Source organism: Aedes albopictus, chromosome 3 (assembly GCF_035046485.1).
Source record: "Aedes albopictus strain Foshan chromosome 3, AalbF5, whole genome shotgun sequence".
In the NCBI taxonomy this organism is placed as follows: domain Eukaryota; kingdom Metazoa; phylum Arthropoda; class Insecta; order Diptera; family Culicidae; genus Aedes; species Aedes albopictus.
In genome coordinates, this window is record NC_085138.1 from 116,900,062 (window position 1) to 116,926,901 (window position 26,840).

General features: G+C 42.6%; 1 protein-coding gene across 5 annotated transcripts in view; it reads left to right on the top strand.

Moving 5' to 3' along the window:
* Positions 1 to 26,840, top strand: part of LOC109399319 (uncharacterized) — a 288,186-nt gene that overhangs the window by 41,140 nt on the left and 220,206 nt on the right. The window lies entirely within an intron of this gene.

The window sequence follows — 26,840 nt, forward strand, 5'->3', positions numbered from 1 at the left end:
AAAAACGGTTTATATAACCCATTTCAAGTTGTAACAGGTTATCATATTGTGCAAAAATAGTCAAATAATATAATAGTGAAAACTCGGAAGGCATGGTGGCAATATAAAATGACCTTTTCTCAAACGGTTTGTGATTATTTTTGCGCAACACACTTACACATGCGTATTTCACTGTATGCCACTTAAATTCGACAGTTTGCCAAATAGTAGCTTGCATTGGTATCTGTACCGACTGAACTTTGCAGCTTTCAATTTTGTAAAAAAGAAAAATAAAATCTTTCGCCCGCAAGTGGAGCGACAACAAACTGGAAATTGGCTCGGTAAACGGTTTCAAGCGCATGTAGCGGTCTGGATTTTTCTGGATGAAACAAAGGTAAGTTTTCAATAACTCCTAAATTTGTTTTTTTTGTGCCATATTTCATCGCATGTTAATTATTTTGCAGAATTCCCGAACTTGTGTGTCCGTCTTCGAGTGGTTCCCCAAAAGGTAGGAGTGAAGGATTCGTCATGCTGCGAGCGAGAATTGTGAAAGTCTTTCGACATAGTTTAAGCATTTTGGAGATGAATTCGAGGAGAAATATTTAGTGAATAAAAAAAAAACCTTTGATTATAATGCAGAACCATCTTTTTATTTTTAAACGGTTCAAATATAGCTCAACCATATGCCATAAGCTTCAAATACCATGGAAGACCATAAACCAATAATAACACATACATTGTCCGTTTTTCTTCCAGATTTATTGTTAAACTGATCTCTAACCACTTGCTATGCAGTAGATTGTCTCAAAAACTGGATAGTATATTGACCGTATTCTCTACTGTTTTGCGAAAATTTTGTTCGAGAAAACGGGCGATTTTTTATGGTAACCTATCTTAACCGCCTATTCCACATACTGTAATTTGGCGGCTTACCATTTGTCAAACTGGCAAATCTGTACATGGAATGGTTATCTTACTGTTATCTCGGATAGTCTGTGAAACAGATAAATGGCAATTACTAATAGTCATCTACAGTATAAGAAACATGGCATTTACAGTTAGCGATTATGCGGGAAGACCGTCTCTGTCTCACCCATGAATAATCTCAATAAATTGGCAACCCCCATCATAACGTCGAACCCCGATGTATTCATATATTTGGCAACCCAGCCCAATCGTTGTTATACTCCATTGCACGGTGACGTCATCAAGAAATCGCTCTCTTTCTCTCCTACGGGAAATTAGAAAACAACAGGACCAACACCTGTCAAATTTGACAGGCACTGGTCCTGTTGTTTTCAAACTCTCTGAAAGAGCGAAAGAGATAGAATTTCGCCGTGAGGTGGTCTATTAGTCTGTGTATGCTGGCAAAATTCTTTTGTTCTTTGACTTTAACTGCGAGCTCTGTTTTGGTGCTGTCCTGCTCACACTCACAGGAATTTTGAATACAGTGCTAGCAGTGAAAGTCAAGATCTCACAGCGTGCAGAGGCTAATTGGCGTTGACGGAAGCAAAAATGCACTCACTCCAATGGGAAATCCCATTTGTATCTGTCACCGCGTGCGACCAAAAGTATAAACAATCGTGTTTTGTCTCGTTTTTTCTCATGTTTGCCATACGACTCCCGCCAGGCGGCAGCACTGCAACGCCGCCGTCAAGGCCTATGGATTACTGCACGAGTTTATGCTGGTCTGCTTACTCTCACAGGAAATTTGACGTTTGAGAGGATCTGGATACTTTGGATACCTCAACAAAAACGAGACGACATTCAACAAGTGAACATAAAAAAGTGATCTCTAGTTCTTGATACCGTTGATCCGACTGGCATTGATGCCTCCATTTGTCCCATTCTTTTGCCCGAGACCAACAATATGCAATGATTGCGTCAAAGCCACGCCGCGAAGGAAAAATTGAACCCATATGGAAGATAAAGTTTTATGCCGGGCATGGTTGGAAGTGTCCCGAACTAGATCAAAATAAACCAAAGAACGGCAAAACAAAAAGTAGAGAGCATTCAATCAATAAAAACGTCAGCAAATTTGCTGGCTGCATGGCTGCAACACGCGATCGCAGCGTGGTGCTGCTCCAGAGGAATCTACCAATATTCTAGGGATTCCTTCGGGAATTTATTCATCTTGCAGAAGTTCCGCCTGAAGATTTTACAGAAGTTAATTCAATGACTTCTCTAGTCTCCTTCTGATATTCCTCTTTGGTTTTCTTCTCGGATTTCTTCAATATTTTTTTCAGGGATTCCTCTAGGCTAGGATGTTCCTTCAGGGATTATTTTGGAAGCTCCGTCAGCAGTTTCTTTTGAAGTTCATTCAGAAATCTCTCCAGAAAGTTCTTCAATGATTCCTCCAGGAGTTCAAGGATTTCTCCAGGAATTTCTTTAGCAACTCCTCCCGAAATTTTATCAGGGATTCGTCCAGCAATTATTCTAGGACACTAGCGTGCGCAGCTTTTCTTTTCTCTCGCTCATTCTCTTTGATAAACACAAGATAAAGCGAGATAAAAGAGGGGGCAAGTGCGTGAGAGAGGCAAGTGGGCAAGAGTGTGAGTGAGAAAAAAAAGCTGCGCTGAGTTCTAGGAATTTCTTGAGATATTTCTTCTGTACTTCTTTGAGGAGTTTCTCTTGAAATTCCTACGAGGATTTCTTTTGAAATTTATTGTAGGATTTCTCCAGGAACACTTTCAGAGATTTTTTTTCTGTAGGAAAGAAGGATTTCTCCAGCAACTTCTTCATGTATTTCTGGATAAACTACTTCAGGGGCTCTTCCAGGAACTCTTTCAGAGATTTCTCCAGGGATTTATCTAAGAAATCTTTGTGGGGTTTCCAAGAACTCCTTGAGGGATTTCTTCATAAACTCCTTTAAGGATTCCTCCAGAAACTGTTTAAGCGATTCTCCAGGGATTCTTTGGGAAATCTTTCAGGAATTCGCTTTTTCTGGAATTTTTCCTGGATTTCCTTGAAGGCTTTTCCCACAACCTGCTCCAGGGATTCCTCTAGAAACTCCTTTTTTGAATTCTCCAGGTATTATTTCAGGGATTCTTCTAGAAATTGGAGGTTTTTTTTTCCAGGAATTTATGCATGTTTTAATCTTAAAGGATTCCTCCAGGAACACTTTCACTGGACTCCTACTAAAACTTTCTCAGGGATTCCTCTAGGAACTTCTTGAAGGATTTTATCCAGAAAAATGTTTAGGAATTCCATCAGGGATTCATTCAAAAAGATTTGAAGGATTCCTCGAAGAATTTCTAGAGCAAGTTCTCCAGGAATTTATTAAGATTGATTGATTGATTTGTCTTTATTACAGAGACTTTTAGCCCTTGACTGGTTCGTCTCTGGGATTCATTATGGAATTCTTTCAAACATTTCTTTAAAAGTTCCGTCAGGGTTTTCTCCTGGAGTTCACTCAAGGATTCGCGCAGAAGATCCTTTAGAGATTCTTCTGGATTTTTTTCCTAAATTCCTTCACGAAATCGTTGATGTTCATTCAGGAACAGGATTTTAAAGATATTTCGTTAGGAATTTCTTCATTGATTCCCAGTAGTTCCTTCAGGGCTTTCTACAAGAATTCTATCAGCGATTACTCTAATAATTTTATCCAGGATTCTTGCAGTAGCTCTTTCACAGATTCCTGCAGAAATTCCTTCAGAGAATATTTTGAGCAATTCCTATTCGAGTTCGAGCCATCAACGACACAGCCGAGAGCACTATCGGGTACGTGGAACGGAACCGACGGAACGAATGGTTCGACGAAGAGTGCAGAACGGTTTTGGAGGAGAAGAACGCAGCGCCGATGGTAATGCTGCAGCAAGGGACCTGACAGAAGGTGGAACGTTACAAACAGAAGGGGAAACCGCAGACCCGCCTTTTTTGGGAGAAAAAGCGCCACCTGGAAGAAGCGGAGCGCGAAGAAATGGAGCTGCTGTGCCATTCCCAAGAAACACGGAAGTTCTACCAGAAGCTCAACACATACCGCAACGGCTTCGTGCCGCCAGCCGAAATGTGCAGGGATAAGGACGGAGGCATCTTGACGGACGGACGTGAGGTGATCGAAAGGTGGAAGCAGCACTTCGATCAGCACCTGAATGGCGTGGAGAACGTAAGCACGGGAGACCACGGCAACGGAGGAAACGACGACGCCAGTGCAGCGGAGGACGGAAAGGAACCAACTCCCACGTTGAGGGAAGTTAAGGATACCATTCACCAGCTCAAAACCAACAAAGCAGCGGGTAAGGATGGCATCGCAGCTGAAATCATCACGATGGGTCCAGAAAAGTTGGCCACCTGTCTGCACCTGCTGATAGTCAGGATCTGGGAAACCGAACGGCTACCGGAGGAATGGAAGGAAGGGGTAATCTGCCCTATTCACAAGAAAGGCGACAATTTGGAATGTGAGAACTTCAGAGCGATCCCTATTTTGAACGCTGCCTACAAAGTGCTATCTCAGATCATTTTCCGTCACCTGTCATCTAAAACGAATGAGTTCGTGGGATGTTATGAAGCTGGCTTTATCGACGGCCGGTCGATAACGGACCAGGTTTTCACCGTATGGCAAAACCTCCAGAAATGCCGTGAATACCAGTAGTGGTGCGATCAACCCCTTCGCAAGAAGCGGGTTGATGCGGTCTCCAACAAGGAGAAGCGAGGAGTCAGGTGCTGGAAGCTGCTTGCGCAGCTCAAGCGTGGGAACTCCTGTCCACTCCACGGCAAGCCAGCCGGCGGAGGTTATGGACGGAGCATGGTTGCTGAGGGCCATCAGCCAAGTAGCAGGAAAAGGACGGCCCGCATTAGAGGTAGCTGAGCAGCAGCTTGGCAAAATTATCGACTTCGCGACAACTAAGTCGAACATAAGCAAGGACCTGAAAACGGCCTTGCTTCGGCTTAGAGCGACTGTTGATGAGGCCAAGCAGGAGCACGCGGTCGCGTTGCTGGCTGCAGCAGTGGCGGAACCCGCAAAGGAGAAAGCGTCTAAGTCGGTGATTCCCAAAGTGGGCGAAATCGCCCCCCAGGGGGCGAAAATCAGGCCGAAGGGGGCGAAAATTTGAAATACCAAATTTGGGGGGCGAAAATACTAAATAAGGGGGCGATTTTTTAAATAATTGGGAAATATCAAAAATATTGAAATACAAGTTCAGAATGTCAACTAAATCCTTAAAAACTCCCTGAAATTTTAAGATTTTTTGTTTATAGGATTTGAAAATGTTTCGAGACCAACTAAATTTTACAGTATTTTTGATGTTTATGTGAAATTTTTGGCAAAATTCCAAGAAAAAAAGGCTGATACACGAATTTTCGAAAGAATTCCTAATGATTCAAGAGATCCAATAAATGAGAAACTCCTAGGCAAAAATTCATGCTTGATTTTTGTCCAAGTTATGAAAGCAAGAACAAAACTTTCTTATTAAGTAAAAAAATAAGAAAGTTTTGTTCTTAATTTATATGAGGTTTTTTTTTATTGAAACTTCAATCAAAAACATGACGTTTAAGATGCATCTAGAACACTATTCGGATGAAGGTCGTCACATATTGTTTGAAAATATATCAAAGAAGCTTCCAGGAGAAATTTCAAACATTGCTAGTGAAAGGAGCTTTTTGAAAATCTTCCACAAATAAAGCGTTGAATTCTCTTAAAAGCGAGTGATAGCTGCATGTCTGCATATCTACTTATTTGACAACACAAATTTCTACAATTCATGGGAAGCTGAATTGACACACATCCCAAGCTTTTCATAATTTTCAATTACTGAGCAAAGCTGACTACTTTTGAAAATATATATACAAATAAGGGGCCCAGATGCAAAGGGGTATAAGTGGCCATTTCGTCGATTTTGAACTAAGCTTATTAGAAAATTCTTCAAATTTCAAGCTTTCTGGAAATTTTTTAAGATTATTTTTACGTTGATTAGAAAAATTACAATAAATCGAGAAAAAGTGGGTCGATTTTGAAATTCCATACATTTATTCGAGTTGTAATTTTTGCTTCAATTTCCCACCAGTCCTATTTGAGTTCTTATGACTAAATATATCGGGTGTTGAAGAACCCCCTTTTAGAATATTGGTGAAACATTTGGTTGAGTTTAACGAGTGTTCGTAAATGTTCACAGTCCGTTCTATTTTGCTCGATTTTGTTCAAAACTATGATCTCAAGATGCACTGTTTTTACATGCAATAATGCAGTTTTTTTTTTCAAATGCAGACAATCAACGCATTTGCATTACAACTCAATGAAAATGAGAGCGATACTAATTTAGGTACATTAAATATCAGTGTTACCATAATGGTGTCAAATAGTGGGCTATTAACGGCTCCCGGTTAGCAAATTTTTAGCCTTTTATCACAGAGAACAGACATTTAAGCTCGAACAAAAAATACGACGAAATCGTGTGTAAAGGATTTAAGTGTACCTCAACGCCACCAACGGAGACTGCCCCACCCATAAAGTCAATTTCACCCCACGATGGCAGTGTTCATCGTTAAAATACACTAGCCCACAAAGCGACACGACCCAGTAAACATTTAGGTCTGTATAACTTGTGTTATACACTACTATATAAGAACCAATTCAATCGTATAAACTGCACAAAACTGCTATATACGTACCAAAGTGGAGGCCATATACATACTTCTGACGATATTTCGCGATTTCATATGATCATCATTACGATGTCCCGAATAATCGATCGAAAGAAAAAAATACGACTTCGGGTGATATGTAATACGATGTCCGAAATTAGCTATAAAAAAAAAGTTGACACCTAGCCTAGAACACGGCACCTCGAGATTGTGAGTCTAAGCCCTTACCATTGTACTAACTGATCTGCCTTGAGAAGAGCACAAATTTTGGCCAATATAAGCTAAAGCTTTCTAAACCACCCATGAAACTTGCCTTTGCCTTCCTACATGAGTTCAGATATGAAGAATGGGCTGCATTTTTTCCTAAGTCATTTCGATTTCATTTATTACAATGCTGTACTGATATATAGTATACCTAATGATGAGTTCTCAATTTATATACAACTCGTAGCGAGTTTGATTTGCACTTATTACGACATGTTTTGTTTACAACATCAGTCCCGCATCGAGTGTACACGGAACTACAAATCAACCCAAATTTAAGTTGTTTTGACGCAATCCCGGTCTTCCGTGGAATAACTCAAATTTGCGTCAAACAGCGAAAGTGGTGAGTGAGTAGTTCTCGTTTGAGAGCGGCAAAAAAAATTAACCCACTGGTAAGTTATTTTCACCCAACGGAGGCCTCAAATGACGCAAATTTGGGTTAACTCAAGAAAACCCAAATTTGGCTTCTTCCACGGAAGAGCAGCGGATGCGTCGGTGCTTCTCTCTTTGTTTTCGACAACATTGCAGTGGGGCGAGGGAGAAAACAACCCAACTTTGAGTTAAAACTAAAAGCAGTTTAGCCAAATTTGAGTTTTTAAAACTTATTCTTTGGGTTTTAATATTTTTCCGTGTACGTTTCGACGACGACGTCGTCGTCGACGTCCTTATCGTCGTCGTCGTCGTCGTCGTTGCGGGAAAAGTTTACTGCTCATGTAGGAATAATTGTGTTTGTGAGACAAATGTCTTCCTTCGGTAACTATGAACACTCCCAAAGATTGCCCGAATATCACTATTGGCAAACAGAATGTTTCCAGTCCCAAAAGATAATCAGCGGCCAGGCGACGATGAGCAAGGTTTTTTTTTCATTTTGCATCGTCGCGGTGCCGAAATTCATTAAGTCATTACGATTCCCAACCAAACTTTACTAACATTATATATGACTTGTAAGCGTATGCAAACAGTGACGATTTCAATTAGCGCGATTTATGACTTGCTTTATACACAACAAACTTACTCCAAAACAAATCGCAGCAACGATTTATATACAATTGGACATGACATTTTTTATCACAACATTCAACGGTTTTTACGATTTTGATTTCTGACAGAGCGATATACGATTTTGAATGCACTTCCCATTACGATCTGTGGTTTACTGGGGAGCGCCAAACGGCCAAAACCGGCGAGCACTGGAAACAAATTTGACAACACAACAATGTACGTGATGGGACGCTAGCGCCGCGCAACGGGAGCATAACCACATACTCTGATATGACCGTTACAAAGTTTTACACAAGGCAGAAAGCAAAGATAGACGTCTGTTCTCTGTGCTTTTATCATGGAAAAAATCAATCTCACTGAGGGGGGCGAAAATATTTTTCTCAAGCTCCAAGGGGGCGATACCTCCTAAAAGTTTGGGAAACACTGGTCTAAGTTTACACAAACGGAGGCCTTCTCCTTCGCGGGTAGTCCGAAGAGTATGGAAGCGAATGCTCGTGACAAACGTGACAAGCATTCGCAGAAGCGGGCGAGGCAGCCGTCAGGTGAGGAGCTGTCTGGCGGCGCCCGCAAGGCCAGGCGTATAATAACCCCTAAAGTCGGTATTATGGCCGGAAAGTTGGACCCCAGCCAGGGTTCCCGGAAAGCTGGGAAGGGTGGGCCTGAAAAGGCCGGCCCGTCCCGGAATGATGGGAACAAGGGGTTGCGACCAATGGTGGGCCCTCAGCAGCCACAGAGCAGGGCGATCCAAGGAGAAGACCCTCCTTGGACAAAGGTAGAGCGGAAGAGGAAGAAGAAGGTGAATCCGCAGGCAGAAGTGCAGGTCGCCAAGCCAAGGCGTAGGAAGGCAGGTGCCAGGCGCGAAAAAGGCGACACTATCGTCATCAAGACCGAACAGTCGAAATACTCGGACGTCTTGAAGGCGATGAGGTGCGACGCCAAGCTTGAGGGTCTTGGAGCCGATGTACGCAGTATCAGACGTACTCGTACGGGCGAAATGATCCTGGAGCTTAAGCGCGAGAAGGATCACAAGGGCGCCGCCTACAAGAGGCTGGCAGAAGAGGTTCTTGGTGATGGAGTGGAGGTGAGGGCTCTTACGCATGAGGCGACTCTGAAGGTCACAGACCTAGACGAGATCACCGAAGCGGAAGAGCTCGTCACGGCACTGCGGCAACAGTGCGATGTTCAGGTGGCCGCCACAGCCGTCAGGCTGCGGAAGGGGCCAGCAGGGACACAGATAGCTCTGGTTCAGCTACCTGTGGCGGACGTTAAAAAGTCCGTTAAAGTAGGGCGGATAAAGGTGGGCTGGTGCGTATGTCCTTTGACATTCCACGAGCCACCAGAGGTTTGCTTCAGGTGTCTGGAACCAGGACACAAGTCGTGGGACTGTAAAGGCCCTGACAGGCGCAAACTGTGTCGGCGATGCGGCGCTGAAGGTCATAAGGCCCAAAGCTGCACGAGTCCACCCATCTGTATGATCTGCACCGGGAAATCCTCGAACAACAGACATACAACGGGTGGTCCAAGGTGCCCGGCCTTCAAGAAAGCCACAGTGAATAACAAATCACAGTGCAGGTAACGCAACTGAACCTGAACCACTGTGATGCGGCTCAGCAACTGCTTTGTCAGGCGGTTTCTGAGTGGGAGACGGATATCGCCATCATTTCGGACCCATACCGAGTACCCGCCGGCAACGACAACTGGGTCTCGGATGGGACCAGGAAAATGGCGGCGATATGGACGACGGGTAAATACCCCGTGCAGGAGTTGGTGTCTACTACCTATGAGGGCTTCGTGGTCGCCAAAGTAAACGGGGTCAAAAGCCGCGCTCAAGACCGAGATAAGAGCAAGCAAAAAGGCCTGCTTTGAGGGTCTCTGTCAGAGTGCCAATACGAATCCGTGGGGTGACGCCTACAGGATCGTTATGGCCAAGACGAGAGGTGTGATGGCTCCTACAGAGCAATCTCCAGAGATGTTGGAGGGGATCATTGGAGGACTTTTTCCGCGTCATGATCCTAGTCCTTGGCCTCCTTTCGTAGGACAGCCGGGGACTGGGGCTGGCGATGAGGAAAGGGTCACCGATGTGGAACTTGCGGGGATAGCTAAGTCCCTTAGCGTAGGTAAGGCCCCAGGTCCGGACGGAGTTCCGAACCTGGCCTTAAAAGTAGCTATTGCAGAGGCTCCCGAGATGTTCAGGTCTGCTATGCAGAAATGCCTGGACGAGGGAGTTTTCCCAGAAGCTTGGAAGAGGCAGAGCCTGGTACTATTGCCAAAGGCGGGGAAACCACCCGGAGACCCGTCGGCATATAGACCAATATGCTTGATTGACACGGCGGGGAAGGTGCTCGAAAAGATCATCCTCAATAGAATGTTGCGGTTCACTGAGGGAGTAAATGGTCTTTCGAGCAACCAGTATGGCTTCCGGAAGGGGAGGTCCACCGTAGACGCTATCTTGTCGGTTACAAAAACCGCCGAGAAAGCACTCGAGCCTAAGAGGAGGGGAATTCGCTTCTGCGGGGTAGTGACTCTGGATGTAAGGAATGCATTTAATAGCGCCAGTTGGGCTGCTATTTCCGATGCGCTCCTACGTCTGGGGATATCGGAGTACTTGTACAAGATTCTCGGAAGCTACTTCCAGAATCGCGTACTAGTATACGACACAGAGGTGAGTCGGAAGTGCTTTCACATAACCTCAGGAGTCCCGCAAGGTTCCATCCTGGGTCCGGTGTTATGGAATGTCATGTACGACGAGGTGTTGAGGTTAGAGTACCCAGTGGGAGTGGTGATTGTCGGATTTGCCGACGATATTACGCTCGAAGTCTACGGTGAAACGATCGAGGAGGTAAAGTTGACTACCAACCACTCGATCACGGTTGTGGAGGCGTGGATGCGGTCCAGGAAACTGGAGCTGGCTCACCACAAGACAGAGGTGACGGTTGTTAACAACATGCAGTCGGCGCAGCAGACGGAGATCAGTGTAGGAGAGTGCACTATCCTGTCAAAGCGCTCTGTCAAGCACTTGGGCGTGATGATCGACGATAAGCTTACCTTCGGTAGCCACGTCGATTATGCCTGTAAAAGAGCCTCCACAGCTATTGCGGCACTGTCCCGGATGATGTCCAATAGCTCAGCGGTGTACGCCAGTAAGCGCAAGCTTCTGGCTAGTGTTGCTACGTCCATACTTAGGTATGGCGGCCCGGCGTGGGGTACCGCGCTAAGTACTGAATGCTACCGACGGAAGCTGGAAAGTACTTACAGGCTTATGTGTCTGAGGGTTGCAAGCGCGTACCGTACCGTGTCACACGACGCTCTCTGTGTCATTACTGGTATGGTGCCTATCAGCATTCTTATCAGTGAGGACATGGAGTGCTTCGAAATGCGCGGCACAAGAGGCATACGCAAGACTGTCAGGATGGCCTCTATGGTCAAATGACAGCGCGCGTGGGACAGTTCCACCAAAGGAAGGTGGACCCATAGGTTGATACCGAGGGTAGATAGTTGGATTAATAGGCGCCATGGGGAAGTTACATTCCACCTGACACAGGTCCTGACAGGTCATGGTTGCTTCCGACAGTATCTACACCGTTTCGGGCATGCGGATTCTCCCGAATGCCCAGTGTGCAATGGTTTAGAGGAAACGGCAGAACACGTTTTGTTCGTGTGCCCGCGTTTTCGCACAATGCGTGACCGCATGCTTGCCACATGCGGGGAGGACACAACTCCGGACAACTTGGTCCAGAGAATGTGTAGGGATGAGATTAGCTGGAATGCCGTTTCGACGGCTATCACCCATATCGTCTGGGAGCTACAGAGGAGGTGGCGCGTGGACTCGGAGAATGGCTAGTCCAGATGCAATACAAGAGGTGGTCCAGGGGTTCGAAGTCGGCTTCGTAGGTCATACCGGTGCCCTGCGGTCGAGATCGATCCTTACAGCGATTAAGTGGCCGCGGAGAGGAAGTCCCGGTAGCGGTGCTGTCGTGGAGTCAGTCTACTGGGTTGGATCTGAGCCCGCGGTTGGAAAGGGGTCCCCGGCAAGGGTCGGGGTAGGTGAGACCCTGCTGTCTGCAACCTACGGATGCATCTGATAAGGCCTGGAGGGTACCCGGATAAAAACTAACCATAGGGTGTTTGGTGAAAACCATTCCTGCACCATACAGTGTACCAGCTACAATAATGTATATTGTAATGAAATGGTTCACTAAAAGCTTCGCACATTGTAGCTACTATACATTTACATTCGATTTTTATGTAACACTATATTATACTGTTTTTCTTACGTTTGAACCATTCACTTTTCCGAAACATTATTTTTCCGTGCATTTTTAATTATTTATTCAGTTTTGGATTTTTTTCGTGCTTTGTTTTGTTGATCTTTGTGACTTTTATGATATTATGCCTCTCAAGAAAAATCAGAATATGGCGATTATCTTCCTCTGGCTTCTGATATAAGCGCGACAGTCACTAATCATAACAGCGTCACCAGATTTAAAAGTATATAATTCCATTATATGGGGTTTGACAGCAAGAACACTCATTCCACTGAGCCACTCTTGCCGTTCGTCACAAATACATTCGAAAACATCTGTCACATCGCGAAACCCACGTGCTTTTGTTTTTGGCGGGAACACTTTTTCTTTTGTCTTGCCTTGCGACTGTCATGCGGCGGTATGCCTTGCGAGCGTACGACCGCCGCAGGACTCTAATAAAAGATAAGCGCGACAATACAAAGGAAAGGAAAGAAAAAAGTGAATAAGTTGAAACATCAATTTAAAGTCAATAAAATATTTAAATAAGTAGTAAACCAGATGTCTTAAGAATCGCAGATCCAAGAGATATCACCGACGAACCGACGTGACAGTGGTGTTTCAAAACTGCCCCCCTCAATTTAACGGTCGACCAGCAAAGCGAGCGAACCCTTCTGTCAAATCAGCGTAGACGCGAACCTCTTCCTATGTTAACACATGGGGGTTTGGTATCAAGCTAGCATACCAACGCGGGCCGTTATAGAGGTGGCGATAGTGTTCGGCTATTTTTCATCATAGCGTCGCGGACAACAAATTTGAATTTGTTTGTTCTAGCTGTCACGTCGGTTCGTCGGTGGAGATATGGCGGGCTAGGTATGTAGAGTGCGATGAGAGGAATACGATTGACGAACTTTATCTTTGACGTAGAGCCATCTTTAACATATGGACTGGACTGAATACTGAAAGAAATTCTAATATTGCGCAGTTCCCACCCCACTGGACCCCTTTCGCAGTTAGTATAAGTGCGGGATCGTGAATAAAACTGCGATTTTGCATCGAATCGTTTCGGTGTCTTCTGCGCACTTATTCAGCACATTGTAATGCATAAGTGCGCAGAAGACACCGACACGATTCGATGCAAAATCGCAGTTTTATTCACGATCCAGCACTTATACTAACTGCGAAAGGGGTCCAGTGGGGTGGGAAATGCGCAAGGTTCGTCTGTGGGTTCGCTTCTTAACCTAAGCACGCTGTAATGATACTTATGTACCTCGTCACCCACTTCATGCAACTACATTAGTGGTCTAATAATGCTCAGCGCGCTCGGCATAGTTCCATCATGCCGCTCAAAGTGTTGCCACAAATAATGCTTAGTTTGCGAAACCCGGTTGGGGCATGGGAGCCTAAGCTTCAACTGTTAATGCAATCAGAGACTACTCAGACCTCGACTCAGACTTAGACGTGGGCGATCCAATATATGAAAGGTTATCCAAAACGCTCGGGAGAATTCCCAAAGCGCATTCTCATAATGCTAGTAAGCCTAAGATGTCATTAACAGGAGGAAAATGACAAGATAATATAACATTACATGGTTTATGTAATGTAAACCAGTACAACATAACAAAAGAGAACCATTCCAAAACCATTTAATTAAATGTATAACCAGTGGTGAAACTACAATTAAAAACAATATATTTACGGTACATTTTGTTGTTTGAAACCATATGTGTACCATACAATGTACGGTTTATTAAAACCACGTATCAGTATTTATAACAATTCATTTACAATATAATGTATGGTTATGCAAAAAAATATATATGGAGAAAAATATTTTTTTATATTGTTACGATACTTAACAACCCGTATAGTATATTGTAAAAATCTTATTTACAATTTACTGTATGGTGTTCTACATTACATTTTATTGTTTTTGTATTTTTATTTTTACAGTGGTTTCTATTGTAAAAATATGGTTTTAAATAGTACTGTTGCAATACAACGTTCGGTTTTTCTACTGTATTTTTTATTCGGGTAGTGCCTTCAGCAGGTCAGATCGGGTTGCATGTGGGCATCAGTTCTTGATGTCCGCTCAGCAGTAGGGCGCGGGCGGGGTTGACCCTGCCCGCCTTCCGAGGACAAAGGGAGTGGCGAGGACCACTCGGGAAACTGGCTAAGCGCCAGCATGCTACCGTGATGGACTCTCCAGAGCGAGTCATCGATGTTCGTTGCTGCTAGGCTACGGCAGTTAACCTTGAGGGTGCGATATGCACTGGCCCCTCTCTGAAGCAATACCTTCTTGGTGGTTCCGGAGAGACGTAGGGTTTGGCGACCATAGGAATGTGTTTTAGTGGGTCGAGGAGAGAGTAGTCCTGGCTTCTACCGGCATTGTAGAAGACGGCCTTAACCCCACACTACCCTAACCTTCCTGTTAGGGTGTCTGTTGAGCAGATTTATCCCCCTATGGTTTAGAAGGAAGAAAAAAAAAAAAGACCTCATCCTCAAAGTCCTGTAACATAAAATTTATCAAAGTTTAAAACTTTATTGTGGATGCTTAGTTAAATGTTATTTGACATACTGAACTGCATTAAAACACTTAATCTCAAAAACTCTATTATCATTATAGATGAATATTCATCGAAGTTTGCCTAGTTGGGTGAATACGACGAGAATATTTTTATACAAATCCACACAGCTGATGATGACCTTCCATTACAAGTTAAAGGTTTTAACACATTTGAGTCCCTTAAAAGTGGCTCTTCAAAGTCGATAGCGTCTTGATCGCCAAAGTAGCACCGTCTTCTGAAGACACATTTCTCAAACAAACTAAATTTTCCTTCTTCACCCGTCAACCAGTAGAGTAGCTCCTTTAGTATCCTGATATGCTTTGAAAAAGAGCCCCAGGATTGGTCGTTGTCGTCGTCGTCGCCGTCGTCCGTCCGTCGTTGAGAAAAGGAAACCCCCTTGCTGCCGTAATCTGGTATCATCGTTAGACGATTGCTTCTTTGAATTTGCCGTACCCATTGAAGTGCCTTTTTTGCTTGATAAAAATTATATCAGACGTGCAATTGGATGAAATCATTTACTCTTTTTCAGGGGCACTCTACTTTTGATGTTAGAATTTTTAGATCAGTTTGTGGTCCAAGCACAATTCATGATGTATGGTATGAGACTAATATGCTTGAGTATTAAACTGTAGTACAACGATTCATATTGAAAATTCGAATATTCTTCGTGCATATGTATTTTTTCATACACAGAAAAAAAATCTTAGTTTATCAACATTTGCGTTTACAACAGCTATATGTCATACCACCAGGCACTGTTAGTTGGAAGTGTTGTCACTTTCAAAGAGAGCCGCTTCTTGTCAGTTGATATTAGTGAACATGAAAGCAGAATGTAAATGTGTAAAGCTTGATCCACTTAGTATTTGGCCGCACAAAACAAGACATTTCTTTGCCAAAAAAAATACATAGAAATACGGTTTAGGTTTTATAACGCAGGAAATTTATTAAACTTTGAAGAAAAAAATATTGAAAAATTATTCATCGGCATTTCGGATGAATTCTCGGACTTTTCGCTTAATACCGCTCATCATTTTTTGCACAGTAGAACTTTCAACTTGATCTGCCATCTTTTTCCACCACTTCTGCAAATCAGAAGGTTTTTTTGATTGTTTTACCACATTTTTTAGGTTTGCCTTTGATAATTGCCCAAAATTTTTCGATGGGACGAAAATCTGGGCAATTTGGAGGGTTGATAGTTTTCTCAATAATATCAATGTTATTCCTTGTATACCATTCCATGACATCCCGGCTGTAATGGCAGTTGGCTAAGTCAAGCCAGAACTTCACTGGACCGTCATGTGATTGAATGAATGGCAAAACTCGCTTCTGAAGACACTCCTGCTTGTAAACCTGCCCATTCATGGTCGCTCCAGTGATAAAAACATCCGTTTTCCTTCCACAACTGCAGATGCCTTGCCATATCATCCATTTTGACGTATGGTTCGTCGTCCATCAAAATACATCCGTTGTATTTTGTCAGAACTTGCTCGTACAGCATTCTTGCGCGCCGTTTGGCAACCAAGTTCTGTTTCAGGGTCCTGTTGGGATGCTTGCTTGCATGATACGACTTGAAACCTTCACGCCGACAGATTCTCCGAACTGTACTGTACGGCGCAGAGTACCTTTTCGCCAAATCACGCAAAGAGATCCCAGGGTTGTTCCGAACTGCCCTACGGACTTTCACTCGTAGTTTTTGGTCGTATGTTGTTGATTTGTTTGGCACGATCCAGCGTTAATGTTTTCCGGTAACGTTTCAGCACGGTATTCACAGTCGATTTCGGGAATTTTAGGTACTTTGCGATCATTCCTCCTGTCCTGACCACGTCGGATTTTCAACGTGAGTGTGCAAAATTTGCTCCCGTCTTGTGCGTTCCATCTTCGATAACTTTCGAACGTGAGTATCAAAACTCATGAAACTTTCACCACTGAGTAAACAAACCTTCCGCATCGATGTGCTGTCCAAGGGCGTAGCCAGCTTTTCGGTCAGAGGGGGGCAAGAACCCTTAGCAAATTTGTACCTCCTAGCTTTTATTGGTAAACTCAAATCGAAGTAATTGAATTTAATAACATTATATTTTAAAAGCATTGTTTAACCCTTTAGCAGTCATGCTGTTGTATTTTGTACAACACGTTGAAAATGCTCGTCTGATCTACACAAATCAACGTGGTGCTGGTAGCGGTGACCAATTTCTGGAAGATCAAGAATTTTTATTTACGCGTGCATTATTTTGCAATGATTTTTTTTTGTTAAACATTAATAAGAAATTATAGCTGAACTCTTTTGAAAATTACGAACGCTTTTGAGGACTCACCTAGAGTTTCCTCGTTCTTGTATGCGTTCTTTTTAAATTATCTGCCAGTACTATTCGCTGGAGGAATTCCACTTGAAACTCTCGATGTATTTCAAAACAAAAATCATCAGGTAATCCTGGAGAAGTTCTTGGGAACATACATGCCTGAAAAGATGATTGGAGGATTTTTGAAATTTCCGACGGAACACCTGAATAATTTTTTGGAGAGAACCTGAGATGAATTTCTAAAGAATTGCTGGACAAATCCCTGGAAGAATCCCCAAAGTAATCCCTGAAAGACTTCCTGGCTAAATCCCTGAAGAAACACCTGGATGAATCCCTGGAGCAATTCCTACAGTAAAGCCTGAAGAAAGCCCAGTAGAATCCCTGGAGGAATTCCCGGAGGAGTCCCTGGAAGAATTTCTGAAAGTATATCCGGAGGAATGCCTTATAAATTATGGGAGGAATGAATAGAGAAATTTCTAAAGAGATTTCATGAGGAAATCCGAGATAATTCTCTGGAGATTCCTAGGAGAAAATTCCGGAGAAATTCCTAGAGAAATTCTGGGAGGAATCCCTAAAAAAATCAGAAGGAAGGAATTACTAGAGAAAATCTTAGAGAAATTTCTGGAGGAATTCTTGGAGAAACCCCTGAATAAATTTCTAGAAAAATCTCTAGGGAGAATCCTGGAGAAATGCTTGGAGTAACTTCTGAACAAATTCCTGGAGTAATACTTGAAGAAATTGTTAGATGAATTCTTGGAGCAATTCCTGGAAGAACTTCTGGAGGAATTCTTGGTTAAATCTCCAAAGGAATTCTGGGAGGCATTGCTAGAGAATTTTCTGAAAAAAAAACCTTAAAGAAATTCCAGAAGGATTTCCTGGAAGAACCCTTTGAAGAATTTCTAGAGGATTTCCTGGTGGATTTTCTGGGAATATCCTCGGAGAAATTCGTGGAGAAATCAATATAAATCTAACGAGAAATGGAGAAATCCCTGTAAAATCACTGAAAGTAGTCCTGGAGAATTTCCTGGAAGAATCTCTGAAGAAATCCCTGGAGGATTTCCTAGAGAAATTGCTGACATAACTTCTGGAGGATGTGCAGGTGCAATTCCTGGAGGAATTCCTGAAGAAATTTCTGGGGTATTTCCTGGAGGGATGGATTCCTGGAGAAGTTCCTGGATAAATTCCTGGATAAAATCCTGGAGGAATGCTTGGACGATTTTCTAGAGGTTTTCTTATGGGAATTGCTACAGGAATCTCTAGAGGAATTCTTGGAATAATTGCTGGATGAGTTTCTACAGGAATCTCCAGAGGAATTCTTGGGGATTTCTATTTCTGTTATTTTTGTCTTTTCTGAAAAATCCCCAAAATCTTGGAGGAATTTCTAGAGGAATTCCTGGATAAGTCCTCGAAGGAATTTCTGAAGGAATCCCTGAGGGAATCCTTGTAGAAATTTGTGGGGAAATCCCCGAAGAAATCTATGGAGGAACTCCTGAAGGAATACTTGGAGGAATCCCTGAAAAATTCCTGGAGAATTTCCTAGAAGAATTTCTGAAAAAATCACTAGAGGATTTTCTGGAGGAATCCTTGGAGAAACTTCTGGAGGATTTCCTGGAGGAATCCCTGGGAAAATCCTTGAAAAATTCATGGAGAAATCTCTGGAGGAATCCCTGAAGAAATTCCTAATGAAATCTCTGGAAAAACGCATGTAGGAATTCCTAGAGGAATTGCTGACATAATTTCTGAAGGATGTCCAGGACCAATTCCTGGAGGAATTCGTGAAGAGATTCCTGGGGTAATTCCTGAGGGAATAACTGGAGGAGTTCCTGGATAAAATCCTGGAGGAATTCATAGAAGCATTCCTGTGGGAATTGCTGGAGTAATCCATGATGGAATTCCTGGAGGAATCTCTAGAGGAATTTTGGAAACAATTACAGGATGAATTTCTAGACAAAACTCCAGAGGAGTTCTGGATGATTCATATTTCTATTTCTATTATTTTTCTATGTCTGAAGAAAATCCCTTGACAAAATCCTGGAGGAAATTCTAGTGGAATTTCTGAAGGAATTCCCCGATAAATCCTCGAAAAAATCCTGAATAAATCCCTGGGAGAATCCTTGAAGAAATTTGTGAAGAAATCTCTGAAGAATCCCTAGAGAAACTCCTAGAGGAATCCCTGAAAAATTCCTGAAGGCCTTCAGAAACTTCTTGGAAGAATTTCTGAAAAAATCACTAGAGGATTTGCTGGAATCCTTAGAGGAACTTCTGGAGGATTTCCTGGAGAAATATTCGAAAGATTTCCTGGAGTAATCCCTGGAGAAATTCGTGGAGAAATCCCTGAAACAATTCATGAAGAATTCTCAGGAGAAATTCCTGGATAAAGGCCTGGCGGATTTCCTGAAAAATAATCTGAGGGTATTCCTAGAAGGATTTCTAAAAAAAACCGGATGATTTTCTGAAAAAATTCCTTGAAAAATAGTTGATATGATAACTAAAGAATGTCCAGGATCAATTCCTGGATCATTTTCTAGAGAAATTACTGGAGGAATTCCTGAAAGAATTCTTGGGTTAGTTCCTAGAGAATTTCCAGGAGGAGTTCCTGGATAAAATTCTGGAGGAATTTCTTGAGATTTTCCTTTGGGAATTGCTGAGGCAATCCTTCAAGGAATTCCTGGAGAATGCTTGTAAAAATTACTGGATGAATTTCTGGGGGAATCTCTAGAGGAACTATGGGGGAAATTTCTGAAAAAAATCCCACAGAGGAATTTCTAGAGTACTTTCTGGAGGAATCCTCGAAGGAACTTTTGAAGGAATCCCTGAGAGAATCCTTGGAGAAATTTCTGAAGAAATTCCTGGAAAAGTCCCTGATGAAGTTCCTAGATGAGTTTTAGCGGAATTCCTGGAGGCAAAACTGGAAGAATTCTAAGAGGAACTTCTGGAAAAATTCCAGAGAAAATCCTGGAAGAATTTCTGAAGGAATTCTTGAAGGATTTCCTGGAGAAATTCCTGGATGAATTGCTGACATAATTTATGAAGGAATTCCTTGATAATTTCCTGGTGATGCTCCTGGAGAAGTCTCTGAAGAAATTCCTGGAGTAATTTCTGAAGGAGTTTCTAGAAAAGACCTTGGATTGAATCCTGGAGGAATGCCTGCATGCATTTCTGGAGCAATTCCAGGAAGAATTCCTGCAACAATCCCAGGAGAAACTCCTGGAAAATTCCTAGAGGAATTTCTGGAGGAGTCCCTAAAGCAATATCTGGTAGAACTCCTGGATGAATCGCTCAAAAAATTTCTGGAGAAATCACTGCAAGAATCCAAGGAAGTATCTTTGGGAGAATGCTTAGGAGAACTCCTGGTGGAATTCTTGGAGAATTCCCTAAAGTAATTACAGGAGAAATATTTGGAGGAATTCCTGTAAGTCTCTTGAACAAAAAAATCCTTGGAGGAATCCCTTGAAGAATTCCTGGATAAATTTCTGTAGGAATTTCTACTGGAATTCTTGGAAGAATCCCAAATGCAGTTACTGGAGGTATCTCTGGAGGAATGGCTGGAGGAAATCCTGAATGCAATGAGGAGACCCTGGAGGATTTTTTGGAATCTCTGAAATAAAATTCTTGTATGAATTCTCGGAGGGATCTCTGGAGGGTATCCTAGAGGAATGCCTAGAAGGAATCTCCGGAGGAACTGATGGAGAAATCTCTAGTGAAATTTCTGGCGGAATTTTCGAAGGAATCTCTAGATAAATTCCTGGATAAATTTTAGAAGAAATCCTGGAAAAATTCTGAAGCAATCCTTAAAAGAGTTCTTGAAGAAACTTTGGAAGAAATCCCTAAAGCAATTTTAAGTGGAATTTCTAAGGGAATCTCTAAACAGCCCCTATAGAAAGTACTCGATTAATTACTGGAGGAGTTTCTTAAAGAATTTCAAGAGGAACTCCTGAAGGATTTTTTAAAACTGTTCCTGGGGGAATCCTTATAAAATTTAAAATGATCCCTGGAGTTGTTCCTGAAACAAACACAGAAAAAATTCCCCTCTGGATAAATTCTTGAAGAAAAACCTGGAGGAATTCCTGAAGACATCCCATGAGGAATCTCGGAAGCAATCCCATGAGGAATTCCTTAGGAAATCCCAGGAAAGCTTTCTCAACAAATTCCTGGAATAATTTCTGTAAAAAAATATGGAGGAATCCATGTCTGCAATAATTTTTGGACGAAATATTGTTGGAATCTTTGGATGGACTCCCAAAACAAAGTTTTGTACAGTCTTTTAAGAACTCCTAGATTAATTTTTAGCCAATCTCTAGTAAAATTTTCTGTATAAGGGTTTCTGGAAGATATTCCTGCTGAAATACTTCGAATCGTTCCAGATTGAATTATTGGAGCCATCTAGTGTAATTCTTGAATGTTCATATGGAAAAAACCCTGAAAAATTTCTGAAAGAACAGAAAACCTAAAAGAAATACTGTTAACATTCCTATGGAAATCCCTGGAGAAATTCTTGGAGGAATCCTGGAAAAAAGCCCTGGAGGAACCTCTAAATATATCCCAGGAGAAATTCCCGGAGGAATGTCTGGTGAAACCCATAGAGAAATTCTTGAAAAATTCTCTGAAGCAATCAATGATGAAATCAGCGAAGGAAGGATTCTAGAGGAATTCGTCGATGCATCCTTGCAGAAGTCTCTGTTTAAATTTCTGAATAAAACGTGGGAGGTATTCTTGAAGCATTTCTTGGAACAAGCCCTGAAACAATCACTGTCGGAACCCAGCAAGATGCCCATGGAAGAATTCATCAAGGAGAAACTCCTGGAGAAGCCCCTTGCAAAATTTCTGAAAGAATCCCTGAAGAAGTTCCTGAATAAATGCCTGATGGAATTTTTGAAGGTGTCCTTGAAAAAATTCGTTAAAAAGTCCCAGGTGGTTCGCCCTTAGCATGACGTTTGTTTGAATAGAATATTAGTGAAAATTCGTGTAGCAGTACACACTAAGAATGAATCGCAGAATTCTGTGAAAGATTTCACCGAAACTAAACTGTGAAATATGTTTTAACCGAACTTTCTGTGAAATCCGAAGTCCTCCAATCCAACTGTCAAAAGTTCACTGAAAATTCGGCGAAGATGAACAAATCACCGAATTCTGTGATTCTTTTACATTACTGTTCGGTAAACATGAAAATGTCAGCCGTGCATTGCGATTTTCATCGAATTTCTGTAAAACACGCAGGCGACCTATTGTCAAGCGCGGGTTGTCAAAACGGAATCGATTGGATTCCATTGTTATTTCGTGATGGTAGGAAAGGTGGAAAGTGAAAACCAAACAAGAATGTTCATACAAGTTCAGATAGATTCAGATGGTTCCGAAAGAATCCGAAGTGTTAGGATTTAAACTCTTCGAATGAAATTTCCTGCAAGCATTTCTGACGCAATTCATGAAGAAATGGCTACATTTCCGAATGAATTATTGCATAGGTTTTTGGCACAGACTAGACAAAAGGTTGTCTATTTTTTTTTGTTGATAGTTTGGTACAAATGTTTGCAATTTTATGTACGATTCTGTGGAGGATTCTTAGGGAAATATACCAAAATCATCTTTAACCGAATACAATAAATTTCATTTCTACAAAAATAAACTGTAAAACTTCACAGAAAACTTCGGTGAACCGCAAATCATCCAACTGAAAAATCACCAGAAAATTCACCGAAAAGCTCTGTGAAACCTAAAAGCATAAACAATGAATTCACAGAAATAATGTAGAAAAATCACCGAACTGTGTTACAAAAATAAAAGAAAATAAATTATTTCCAAAGGATTAACACATCACGATACGTGGAACCTTATAAATGCACAAATAAGAGACATCACAAATTGACGCAACACAACACAGAACATAAATGTGCCCTGTTATCCAAATGGATAACACCTTACGATCACAGGATGACGAGGTTTCTTTTATTGGTTTGGGTCCATCAGTCATCCTGGAATTGTATTTTAGTTGGCAGTATGCCTTTTAGTTCACAGTAGTTGTTATTGTGTTCATAGCTTGGTTTTGTCTAGGAAAACTAATCCTAATCGGGCATCCCGTTTCAGGGTTCGATACTTGAGATCAACAACTTGAAGTCCGTGGCAGGGAAAGGTTTACATCTCTAGTACTTGACCGCTGCCAGAAATGGCCTGAAAGTTGGCAATCAAAGTAGAATTGCATCTCATGGGCCTTTTTTTTAGAACCCTATAAATGTGCATTAAAATTATGTACAAAGTAAAATAAAACATACATCACAAAGAACGCACAAATAAGAAACTTTTACCACATTAAACAATTATTCTATCTAATAATTGTAACAAATATTTATACCCGTAACAACAGTTCGGTGCTTTTGACAGATGCAAATTTTCAATCTTTACAGATCGTTCGGTGAACCAAAATTTTACCGAACAGTTCACCAAAAATTCTGCTGTTGAGATTTCGGAGAAATTTTACAGTATTCTGTGATTTATTCTTAGTATGTAGCATATAACTGCACTCTATAGCAGCAAATTAAAATTATTTGGTAAAATTCTATGGTAAGATTGAGAGAAATACTTGGCGAAATTTTCTGTGGTTCTCGAATGAAAAGGTTCGATAATTGTGGATAAAAACTTTAATTTTTAGAATAGTTATTTTTTCTGGAACTCTGAATTATTGATAATCTTTAAGTTGGTTCGAATTGAAAAAAAATCTGTTGGCCAGGGGGGGCCATGCCCCCCTCTGGCTACGCCCATGGTGCTGTCTTTTACTTCTCGTTACGGCCACTAGATGCGCCGCAGTAGTTGAAATACTAAGCTAAATACTAAGTGGATCAAGCTTTAGTTCTTGAATGTGATAGATGACAAACATAAGTGAATGCAAACAAGTTTGAGTTCACCTCTGCTCAAGAATGTTTACGCTTCTTTTAATGCATCTTTGCCATAATTCTCTAGTTTTATTTGCTCTTGGAAGATATAGTGAATAATTAAATTTTGCTACATTTCCTTGGTACATTAGGACTCAAATAGTCGAGGGCGATAGGTTTCAATTTCTGGTTGATTCAGAAACTTTTCTTTGATTCCTTGAGGCATCCAGTGCGATTATGCCTGCCACAGTGCCACACGATGTATATTTGAAGAAATGGTCGATTGAAAGAAACAGTTAATATCTGTAGAAGTGAACAGGCCAGTTCTGTCCCAGTTGAGACACTACGCCTGAAAAAAGGAGAAGAAAAAAACAAAAAGAACGTGAAGAAATTATTTCCTTACGACAACGCAATTTAACCAGTGAAAGGCATATTGTGGTTTTCCATGGTCTCTACTTTTTATGTGTCTCTGAGTCTGATATATTCAATGTATTGCGAAAGTGCTTTTCCTAGTTCCACCAGCCAGCAAGCACATATTCAGACAGTTATCTACCTTATCGTTCTGGTCCCAGAAGTGATATTTAGATCGAAACCGTTGAACCGAAAACGTGTGTGTTCTACAAAAACCAATCCACAAAAAAGGTTTCCTCCAGCAAAACCTTCGCTCTTCTAGATGTGCGAAAAACATGGAAAAGCGATGCTCTTCGATCCAGATGCCACCGCTGCTGCTGTCTCTCAATTTAAAATATACAGAGAACCACAACACGTCCCCAGAAAAACGTTCACCGCTTTTATCAGAAAACATTTCCCCTGTGTGTGCAAAACCCGCAGGTCTGGAAACACCAAGTTCATAAACCTTTGCACATTTTACAGGGCTGAGTCATTCACTTCTAAACGGCTGGCGGTGCTGGTGGTGGCGGTGTCAGCTGTGAAGGAGGAAACTTCTTTTCCGTTCAAGTTTACGTGGTACTCAACGTAGTGGGAAGATGTCGTCGTCGTCGTCGTCGCCTCCAACCAACAAGAACAAGGGAAATGAACCAAACAACAACGGATTGCATCAGTTCGGATCCTTTCACAAGCTTCTTCCCACCCACGATGTGCATACTATGACTGTATTTTACCCATGATGATGCTAGTTCTAGTTCGAAAGGTGCTGTCGATATCGGCATGGGAAGCGCTGTTTCCTTCCTTTGCTATAGAACTTCCTCAGGATGTAGGAGGACGAGCTATCGAGATTGCAGTGTTTCAGAGTTTCCGAAATTTTAAATAGCAATGCAATACTGTTTTACTTATTTTTTTTTTTTTTTTTATCTGTATTAACGAGATTTTTAGCCCTAGGCTAGTTCATCTCGGGACCCACGCTTTACTTCCCTTCCGAAGGAAGAACTCACATTTTGCGAGTTTTGTCGGGAGTGGGATTCGATCCCAGGTCCTCGGCGTGATAGTCACGTGCTCTAACCATCACACCAGGTCCGCTCCGCTGTTTTACTTATGATCATGACTTGTATGATGAGATAATTGAGTGGGCATTGCTGTTTTCGTATTTCACTGATAGCATTGTTGTCAGCCGTCAATAAGGATCCAAGGAAGACGAATTCCTCCACCACCTCGAAGGTATCCCCGTCTACCGTCACATTGCTACCTAGACGGATCCGTTCGTGTTCGGTTTCGCCTGCCAGCATGTACTTTGTTTCGGACGCGTTCACCAACAGTCCGATCTTTGCTGCTTCGCGTTTCAAGCGAGTGCACAGCTCTGCCACCGTTCCAGATATTCTAACGATAATGGCCATGTCGTCCGCAAAGCACACAAATGTACCGATGGCGAATTTTTCTGGGCCCATCTTGATGAGTTGACCTGCGATACCATCCTTTCCAGCTGCTTTGTTGGTTTTGAGCTGATGCATGGTATTCTTAACTTCCCTCAGCACGAGAGTTGGTTCATTTCCATTCTCCGCTGCACTGGCATCATCGTGCTGCTTCCACCTTTCGATCACCACACGTCCGTCCGTCAAATGGGCCTCCTTCCGTTTCCCTAGATATTTCGGCATACGGTACGAAGCCGTTGCGGGTTGCGTTGAGCTTCTGGTAGAACTTCCGTGTTTCTTGGGAACGTCACTCCGCTTCTACCAGGCGGCGCTTTTTCTCCCGAAAGAGGTGGGTCTGCTGTTTCTGCTTCTGTTTGTAACGTCCACGTTCTGTCGGGTCCCTTGCTGCAGCATTACCGCCCGCGATGCGTTCTTCTCCTCCAAAACCGTCGAACTATTCGTTCCGTCGATTCCGTTCAATGTACCCGATGGTGCTCTCGGCTGCGTCGTTGTTGCCTTCTTTCATTGTACTCCAGCAGTCCTGCAGAGGGGCCACATCGAGCTCGCCCTCGTTTGGCAACGCGGCCTCGAGATACTGCGCATATGCTGAGGCGATATCCAGCTGCTTCAGTCGCTCAAGGTTGTACCGTGGCGGTCGCCGGTACCGTACATTATTGATGACGGAAAGTCTTGGATCACCATCACCAGATAGTGGTCGCAGTCGGATGTTGGCGCCACGATAGGTCCTGACGTCGACAATGTCGAAAAAATGCCGTCCGTCAATCAGAACGTGGTCGATTTGCGATTCCGTCTGCTGTGGTGTTCTCCAGGTATTATGATTAGAAAGGAGGCTGTGTTGGAAAAAGGTGCTACGTATGACCATGTTTTGGAGGCAGCGAAATCAATAAGTCTTAGGCCGTTTTCGTTCATCTGCTGGTGGGCGCTGAACTTTCCAATCATCGGTCTGAATTTCTCCTCTAGGCCCGCCTGAGCGTTTAGATCTCCCATGATGATCTTGACGTCGTGGCTTGGGCAGCGATCGTACACGTGCTTAAGCTGCGCGTAAAATGCGTCCTTGTCAACATCAATGCTTTCGGAGTTTGGGCTGTGCATGTGTATTATGCTGAAGTTGAAGAATCGGTCCTTGATCCTGATCCTGTCCAACACACCTCCTGCAGGGCTACGATGTCGAACCCGCGGTCCTTCAGTAGATCGGCGAATATGTGGGTGTTCCCAATGAAGT